The sequence below is a fragment of the Haemaphysalis longicornis genome, unplaced genomic scaffold, assembly GCF_048455015.1.
Source record: "Haemaphysalis longicornis isolate Haplotype H1 unplaced genomic scaffold, Haemaphysalis longicornis Haplotype H1 scaffold_3, whole genome shotgun sequence".
Lineage (NCBI taxonomy): Eukaryota > Metazoa > Arthropoda > Arachnida > Ixodida > Ixodidae > Haemaphysalis > Haemaphysalis longicornis.
In genome coordinates, this window is record NW_027526335.1 from 75,465,891 (window position 1) to 75,475,719 (window position 9,829).

Here is a 9,829-nt window from a genome sequence, read left to right on the forward strand (position 1 = left end):
CGAGTCGCAGACGAAGGGGGGGGGGGGGGTGGGGGGGGGGGGGGAAGGGACGAACTCCCGAGTACCTTTCGCGCACCACTCACGCCGACGCCGGCGGGGCCTAGTCCCGAAGACGTCGTGAACGTGGGTGGGATGTGGAGGCTCTGAGCATCCCGACCTCCCACTCCCTGCTGGCCATAAATAAAGTCTTTCTGTCTCTCTCTCCAGATGAGCGGTCCAAGCCCTCGGTGTGTTATGACACCCCACACATTAACGCACCGGCGACCGCTAGCGGTGACGTGTTGCGTGTACTCTGGTTCGTACCTGTAACAAAAAAGAATAGACATTGTGTATTTTGTTTGTTACCCAGCAGCCTAAATCTTTCCCGAAATTCTCATAGTAGCATTCAAATGAAACGTTAACTAGTTAATTAGAGCTCTCAGACGCTACTAGGAATACAAAACTAGAAAAAATAAACTCACCGCTGCCACAGCTGCCGTAAACATTGCCTAATTTCTTCTTAACAAATTGACTAAAACAAATACAAGTACAAAGTCAAAATGTCTCTTCTATGCACTTATGCACATGGAAACTGCATGACTTACCGGGCACAATACGGCCGCCACACGCGCCGCTGTTGGTTCCACTTGCTGCTAAAGGTGGATTCGTCCGTGAACACAACGTTCATCCATTCCTCAGTCGTCCACAAAAGGTGCCTAGTGGCAAACTCCAACCTAAGCGCCTTGTTTTGTCGCGTTAAAAGTGGCCTCTGGCACCTGCCCTTCAGGAGAGGAATTAACCAACCTTTTGGGCGGGTGAGGAGCATCGCTAGGCGGATGTGACGTCACGTTTGCTCGCAGCGTTCCCGCGCGGTATGTTTACATTTTTCCGAGTGCTGCCTACACGGCGTACTACGTGCCGTAGCGATTCAAGTAGTCGCGTTCGACGCAAGAATTCATAAACTGGCGATGGTTGTCGCCTTTCAGTCGTCGTTCAACAGATCCAGCGTCTTCTGGCACTACAGCTTCGCAGTTATCTGTGGGCGTTCAACTGTCCACCATCGGCCGACCAGGTGAGTGTTTTTTGGCGGGTTTGCAATCAGTTCGCATATCTCCTACTGCAAAGCTTGCTTTCTGCTCGCGGCAGTTATATTAGCGACGTTTACGAAATTCTTAACGGCGCGTTCTCACCGTCTTGCATTATTGTCGCTGTTTATGCTGCTCTGTTCGCGTCTGTCGGCGATCGCGAGCTGTTGACGGTTTGTTGCACGGCGCGGAAACTCGCTCGCATTGCAAACCCGTCTCGCCCATGACGTTTCCTTGTCTAATGTGGCGTCATTAACATCACTTGTTTTCCTCGACGCTTTTTCTAGACAACGTGCCTTGTGCTAACCGATCTTAATATTGTAACGAAAATGAACTTGCAGTACGATCTGTTGGTGAAGTTAGGAGCGTGACAGGTCCCTGTTGGCAAGGTTTTCGTGTGTGCGTGTGGTTCGTGAGGGCGTTGTAACACGCTACTTTAGCCTGTTGCACTCGTTGCTGCGTCCAGCACTTTTGCTGCCAGGAGTGCCTGCCAAGGGATGCTTACGTCGTTATGTGTTTTCATCTTTAATAGTGGTGCCAATCGGCGTTCAATACCCGATGGAAATTCAGCGGGAACGACCCGGATAACGCATGCGGGCAAGAGCACTGCTTGTGTGGTCTTCGCTTTCGTTTGCCCTTTTTTTAGTCATCCTAGATTGTTTATTTACTGCTGCCTCAACGGTGCTTCATTCCTCATGTTCCATTTCTTTCTCTTGCAGCATCTCCTGAATGCAGTCACGGTGCCGCTAGCCTGCCTGCAGCACTCATCCCGACATTCTAGTGGGAACTGCCATTCTAGTGCAGGCCACTTGTCACAACCAAACGGGTTCCCGACTTTTCCTGGCTTCTATTTGATGGTATACTTTAGATCCACCAGTGCGTTCTCACTCCGTGTACATTTCAAGCGAGGGTTTACAGTAACGCGGTAGTTGATAGCCATGAAGACAGCAGCGTGTGTACTAAAAATCAAGTTTAGTTATTTATGCCAATATCAAAAAACCAACCTGGTCTATGCATCCATTCCAGCCTGACATTTTCAAATACAAGTCTTTCAGTAACTAGTGAAGCAATGAAGAGGTAGGGATAGCTCATGCACTGCTTAATTACTACCTTCATTTTTTTACTGTTGAAAATTTATGGATGATGCTATATGTACCACCTAGTGAAGTCCCACCAGAAATTGTTATATGCACTACCGATATAGCGCAATCTATGAGGTGGGCTGGCGTGACCTTCGTGCAAACAGCACCGTACGTGGTTTCCGTCACGACAAAGTTTGCACTGTAGTCTTGGGCGTGTAATGGGTTATGGCTGACCACAGGGCCGTTTACAGTGCTTTCCAGCTTCCACTGGAGGCAGGAACATAAATTACGTGGTCGGCCAGGGCACAGTACATGGTGTTAGTCAACACCATAGATATACCGTGCCTCGGATGCCCGCGTCATATATATATATTTTTAATTTTACTTTTGAGTTTTGTGTAAGCAAGGATGTATCTAGTTCCCCTATGCTGTCTATCCTTGGTTTTTGTAAACACTAAGTAATATCGCACGGTAGCTTTATTCATCGTAATGAGCTTTCTCAGGTGCCAGATTGCTCAGATCTCACATGGTTTCCTATGGCTGCAGGGATGTACAATGTCTTGGGTTCGATTCTTGGCTGCCGGGGCTGCATTGAATTTATAAAGCCAAAAAAATTAACCTTCTGTACACGATGTCTTGGTTTACGCTAAAGATCCATGAGTGAGAGGTCTACCACACTGCCCTGTGCCTCATTGTGCGAAGTGACCTCAGTTTACTCGATTATGATGCAATTACTTAATGCCTTCTCATGTAAACTCTTGAGTGCAAACGGGAGAAGGTGCACCTACCTCGCCTTGAGCTGTTAGACTAAGTTGCCTTTTTCGCACGACATCTAAGCTGTGTGAGAAAGCCATACAGGGCTAAGAATGTTGTAAGAAATGCCTCTTACGTAAGGCAGCTCATACATAATGTTTAAAAAAAACATGTCACATTATTTTGCAGTGCGCTCTTTAAACGTTTTACACCCCTCCTACAGCCCTGCTTTTATTGTTAATAAAGGCAGTTTGCATGTGTAGATACAGGAAAATGAAGCAGAAAGATACATAGATATATTTTTCAGCTGCACAGTGTCGCAGGCTATGCACCTGACGCAATGCTGTTTGTTCATCACGGTTTGCACTGTGCTTTGAAACAGTTTGTTACCAAGGTCCAAAGATTCACTTGGCTATTTCATGTCAGGAATGATACAAAGGGATCATCTGTGGAAGCAATGCCCATCTTATTCTTGTCATTTTGTAATTTATGAGAGCTGCTGCAGCCAATCATTCTATGGTATATTTATGAACTAGAAAATACATGGGAAAGGCAGTCTCTAAGCTGGAGGGAAACTATCGAGTAACATATGCATTTAGTTTAAATAGTGGCGTGTTGCCCAACTGCTGGGCAACCGCATTAAGTTTATGCCGTGCTTGTGATTTGTTCAAGTATGTGAACTAGTCTTAGGCATTTACGTGTTGATAAAAGAATTCCGTGCTATCTTCATTCATTCACTGCAACTCGTTTGTGCTCATGGGGAGCATTCGGAATATGACCCTTAGCATGATAAAAATCAGAATACGCTTTACTCAGTTGGACTCAAGATATACCTGATCAGGACACGTCTACTCCTGAATGCTTAAATACCTGATCACATAAAAAATGGCCAACTTAACAAGCTGCAGGAAAAGAAGCAGCCCCATTCCTTCACCATAAAATAAAAAGAAGACAAGAAGAAACTATTTTACATTTGAAAAAGGTCCAAGCGAGGCTGTTGTTTCTTACGCTTTCAAGAATACATTAATACTGTTGTTGTTTTACAATATAAAGTTAATTTTCCTTACACTACTTCCTCGACTTCAGTTGATTTCCTTTCTGGGTGACCTATGAGACCAAAGGTGCAATGTAATTAACAGTATGGCTATGTTGGTTGTAAACATGATAGAAAAGGAGCACAAAAATATGCATGGCAAAACTCAGGACTTTTGTTGTGTTGTTTTTCATTTATAGTTAATTTTGTTTTGTCCTATGGCACAATGCAATTCTCAAAACCAGCTTTCCTCAGAAACCTATTGAGCACAATTTTTCATACTAGGCAACATTACATGCAATTGCTGCACAACCCTTTTTGCCTGAATATAAATGTGGCTAAAAAATGTCTTTGTTATTTTGAAGCAGGCAGTTTTCATTGCCAGTCAGACAAAATGGGGCCAGATGCCATCTGTGCAGAACCGCATGTGACCGCACCATGGGAGGAGGAGGACAAACATTTTATTGAGCCTTCGAAGGCCCCTTAGGGGACGTGGTGACCGGCGTACCGGTGTCCGCAGCAGCCCTCGCCGTGACCACCCGTTGGGTAGACAGGTCGGAGCTGCCCAGTGCCTCAGCCCAGTGCCCACCGTCTGCTAAGAGAGGATAGGGGTTGTGGGGACAGTTCCAAAGAAGATGGTCCAGTGTTTCCACTGCTCCACAGGCCGTGCAGTTGGTGGAGGGGTAGACGGAAGGATAAATACGGTGCAGGTGGTAGCGACATGGGAGGGTATGGGTTTACACCAGTCGCCATAGCCGTTCTTCCCTGTTGGATAAATCCGCGTGTGCGGGGGGGAGCTGGCGGCGTGAGAGGCGGTAATGTGCCGTAATGTCTTGGAAGGTCAAGAGACTGTCCCGAGCTGATAGGGCTCCGTGAAAGGGTTCGAGGCTAGAGCCTGCTCGGACGGTGAGCTCTCGAGCGGCCCTATGTGCTGCCTCATTTCCCCCCACGCCCATGTGGGCCGGAGTCCAGATCAGCTTTATTTGTATGGTAGGAGGATTTTTGAGGAGAATTCCGAGCGCCAGGGGCGAGATCATGCCTCTGGCGTAATTTCGAATGGCCGTTTTCGAATCCGAGATGATAGTGATAGGGGGCGGCCTATGTGTAAGGGCTAGCGCGATAGGTGACCGGTAAAAAGCGCAAAGGCTCATGGGTACGTTGTCTGCTCCAGCCACTTCCGGTTCGAGATCTCGCCTGGCCTCCCGTACGCCGGCGGCTTTCACGCGCGTGTGTGCATGTTGTTTATTTGTCACAGAGTGCTAACCTTTCAGAGAAGCCCCTAGTAGAATTCATTGTTGTTACACATTGAATGTGCGATGCATGAGCGTTTTTTTTTTTTTTTCAGTGGAAACAGATAAACAACAAGCACAAGCGTGCGTGAAAGCCGTCGGCGTATGGGAGGACAGGAGAGCTCTCGAACCGGAAGTAACAGAACTCCGCGGGAGCAGACAATGCACCCATGAGCATTTGCGCTTTTTACCGGTCACCTATTGCTGCCTCTTCCGCCTCAGCGGGTCAGTTGGTGCGGTCTGTTAGGGATTTAAGAGGAGGAGTGTTGGGATGGTTGATTACTACTGCGACAGCGTATGCGTCCTGCCGTCGATAGCAAGCTGCGTCCACGTAAACCGTAGTGGTGTGGACGGGGTATTTCTCTGTAAGTGCTTGTGCTCGTAGTTCCCTACGCTGCTTGTTGAAAACAGGGTGATATTGCGCGGTAAAGGGTGGATAGTGAGGGAGCCATGGATGTCGGCTGGTACCGGGAGCCAGTCATCACAGAGGATAGGGGCTTTAAGGTTAAAGGAGCACTGACACCAATTTTCGGCGTTGATATTATTGCACAATTCGCTTCCTTCACTGAACAGAATACCCTGGCTGAAGTATGAGCGGCCTGCGACGCGAAGAACATAGTTCAATTGTATCTCATTTATCGCGCCGACGGAGCAGCGCGCGGAGCGGCACTCAGCAAACGGACATCAGCGTGACATCACTCCAGGAGAGGAAAAAGAAGTGACGCGACAGCGCTGTGGTCAAAAACTCGTGACGTCACTTCACGCGCGCGGCCCCACGAGCGGCGAGCGGGCGCAACACCCTCTCAAGCGGGCGCCGGTGACGTCCGCACAAAGCGGTGAGGTCAGGCCGGGATTCTGTCATATGCGCCTTTCGAGACGAAAGCGCGGGAATTTGAAACAAACGATTTTCAGGCCGTTCAATGTAATTAACCATCGCGCGCTGAAGTATTTGAAGTGCTGTTTCAGGTTCGCCAGACCATTAAGCATGGATAAAAGCAATAAGAGTATAACATAAAATTTTCGTGTCAGTGCTCCTTTAAGAGTAACAAGGAGAGTGTGACCGGTGGGGGTGGATGAGAGCCTATTTAGCTGACCGATAAGGTGGGCTTCAATGAGTTCCTCCGCAGTATTGTAAATGCCGAGTTTCTCGAGTCTGGCAGTGGTAGTGCTCTGAGGGATTTGTAGCGCCGTTTTTTAGGTCTTTCGAATGAGGCAGTTGACTTTAGAGAGTTCGGTACGCGAGGGCAAGAGATACGGGAGGGAGTAAGTGAGAAGGCTGAGCCCAAATGCCTGTATCAGCCGGATACGCTCCGTTTCTTTGAGCCCCTTGTTGCGGGCAGCAATCCTGCGGATGAGGGCGATCGTCTGATTCACCTGAGAAGTCAGCTGTGCTAGGTACTTAATGTTTGCGCAATTGTGCTGTATGCAGAGCCCAAGTATTTTCAGGCTTCCACTTGGGGAACATCCCTACCATCAATCCGGACCTCAATGGTGGGTGTCTGGGCTGGGTTGCCGGTTGATTTGGCGGGGAGGATTAAAAGCTCAGATTTTTCAGGTGAGCATCCAAGCCCAACTTGCGCGGCGGTGGTAACTAAGTCAGCTCCCTGTTAGAGAACCTCCTCGATTTGAAAGTCGCTGCCTCTGGTGGTCCACAGCGTAATATTATCGGCGTATATGCTGTGGAGTAAGCGAGAGATCGCGGCGAGCTTACTGGGAAGGTGGATTAGGGCAAGGAGTGGGGATAATACTGCGCCTTGAGGTGTGCCAATGGTTGCGAAATGGATAGTGTCGGATTGTAGGTCACCGAGCTGAATAACAGCCGTGCGGTTCGAAAGGAAGTTACGGATATAGTTGTATGTGCGGCGACCCGGAGTGAAAGTGGCAACGTTACACAAAATAGCCTGGTGTGATACGCGATCAAAGCTTTCTAAAGATCAAGTGCCAAAATGGCTCAATTATCTACCTTTGAAGGGGCAGCGATAATTCCGTGTTTTAATTGCAGGAGTACATCTTCAGTTTCCGCACCATGGGAAGTGTTGTCCAGTTTTTTGCAAATCGCTTGTTAGCCCTACGGGAACCGCAGCACATGTAGTGACTGCCATTATCTTTGTCTCAGCCTTATAAATTGACGTGAACCTTTTTCCTCCTTACTTAAAACAGATTTCCTTTTTTGTTGTTTGATCCTGTTTACAGCAAGCACTTTTTTGTAGAGAAAAGGAACTGCCACCTGAAGAAAACCACCTCTGCTTCAAAAATGCACTATCAAGATTAGTATCATACTACAATGAGAACATATAAATGTTAAAATGTACAAAATTAGCCATATACACAAATAACTAATGAAGTGTGCCGCTGCACAAATTGGTTTTCAATACATAAACAAAGGAGTGCTTCAAAGAGAAAGGACAAGAAAAAGGGCAGGGGTGTTTTCTGGTCTGTTTCACTACAACCTAAAATGATGCTTTGGCTCTCAGGAAGATTAAGTACACTATTTATATGGTACTAGGAAGTGTCCAAGCAGCATTTCTGACTCGCCCCGTCTTTCTACGAGCATTACTGACAATTTCTCTCTTGTTGATCGAAGAAAGAAGTGAAACGCGCTGAAAGCATCAAATCTGCATTCGCACCGTTCAGTTGCATGGTCTGGCTCATTAACAAGGAACCACACGACAAACAGACGTGCTCACACGTCAGCTCAGAGTTGCGTATCGAGAAATTCTGGGCGAGCTAGAGAAGCTTGCCAGGTCTTGCGCTTAAACATCAGTAAAGCATGCATTATGCGACAAACCAACGACGACAGAAATAGCTACCTTCATACTGGGCAAGTGTTCGAACCCCTGTGGCGTGTTAACGCCGCGATCAGAAAGTTGCCACGCCAGCTTGACGGCCCTGGCGCGAATCGTGTGTGTCAGTCCGGCCCACAATTGAAGACTTCCGCGTTATTACCGTGATTTGTGGCAGCCAGATTGGTGGGATCGACCCATGGATGATCGGTCAGAAGCAGTGACAAGCAGCCATGTTGACCCTCCGAACGCTTGAAAGTACGTGTAAGCATATAAAAAAGTGTTTCTGACTGCACCTAGATAATGCTATATCGGTGGTGGGTATAGCACTTCATAGGTTGTATTCACTGGTGTGGCCCACAAGTGGGCGACCCTGTGTGTGCGCCACCATGTATGTGCCGCAGCGTCTGTGATACGTCGGACTCCATGAGATTGCAGTAATGGACCTTTTTCTATTAGCAATCTGCACATGCGCGGGCTGGTAATCCCCCATTCTAGGCAGTCGTCTCGTGCAAAACAAACAAAAGGGTGCCCCCTCCACTTGTTGCTGGGGTAGCAGCTATGCTTTCTAGTGATGCACGTTTTTATTTCTTCTTTTTCGACAGCATGTGGTGAGTTGTGCGTGCACACAAAGGATTTCAAAGGAAAGGGGTGAAGACTTGAGGTTGACCACGGTACGAGCACATGGCTACCAGCAAGGGAGTGAGCAGTGCAAGCATGGCACAACTCGGGAGATGGCATCACGTGCACTGGCTTCATTTAATATAAACGCGGCTTGAGCTCAAGCCGCGTTGACAGTCCTTTTGATCACGCGCAGCTGACCTTCGAGGCCGGAGCTGGCCAGAAAGCTTCGAGTTAGAAAGGAACATCAGTTTTTGATCAAAAACTATTTTTACAGTTATGATGATAAGAATCGGGGGATGCATGTGGTTTTTCATTGAAACTGTAGATATGAAATTTGTTTCTGTGTAATACGACTCTATTCACATTTATTTGGATTTTCATGTTTGATTTTACGACAGCCTTTATAAAAAAAACTGCTGGAGGGGCGCAGCTGAATAAAGTACCAATTAACTGTGCACAAGTCAAGGAGTGCAATAATACTAGCATTATCATTCTATCTGGTCTGTAGCAGAAGTTACAGCCATGTGAAGTTTGGGCCTAGAAAATGGGAACCAGGAAAACTGGTGTTGCCATCCAGGCCCAAACTTCAAACAGCTGTCACTTCTGCTACAGACCATATATAATGATAATGTTAGTCTTATGGCAGTCAGTCCTTGATTAGTGCACAGTTCACCGGTACCTTGTTCAGCTGCATCCCTCAAGCAGTTTTTTTACGAAGGCTGTCAAAAAATCAAACATAAAAGCCAAATAAAGTTGAATATAGTCGTTTTACACAGAAACAAACTTCATATCTACAATTTCAATGAAAAACCACATGCATCACCCAATTTTTATCGTCCTAACTGTAAAAACCATGTTGTTCTTTTTGTTTAAGACCAGGGTGCCCCCTTAGAAAAAAAGAATTTGAGTTTTTTGGTAGACAGCCCGGTAAAAGACCTCCCAAAAGAAAAGATTGTGGTGTGTTTTCACCATACTACTCTAGGGTGCTGGTGGCAACTGCCCTGGATGAACTGCTTTTAAACTTTATTTCAGGAAATGAGTGAAGATCAATCCCCTTTTACGGTGCGGTGCTACATGAATGGTTCATTTTTAGCCACTAGATTCAAATGTCATGTCTTCATCCTCTCTCTAAGGGGTTTTGGCACTTCCCCTTAAGGGTGATTGACCTTGACTTGTGACAGCCACGCAGCACTTTTTTCAT

At 47.0% G+C, this 9,829-nt stretch overlaps 1 long non-coding RNA gene across 1 annotated transcript; it reads left to right on the forward strand.

The window, feature by feature from the left end:
- Window positions 1-889: 889 nt before the first annotated feature.
- Window positions 890-9,021, forward strand: LOC144174645 (uncharacterized). Its single transcript, XR_013323500.1, has 3 exons — window positions 890-1,051; window positions 1,784-1,921; window positions 8,610-9,021. It is a non-coding gene; the product is annotated as an uncharacterized LOC144174645 (long non-coding RNA).
- The last annotated feature ends 808 nt before the right edge of the window (window positions 9,022-9,829 follow it).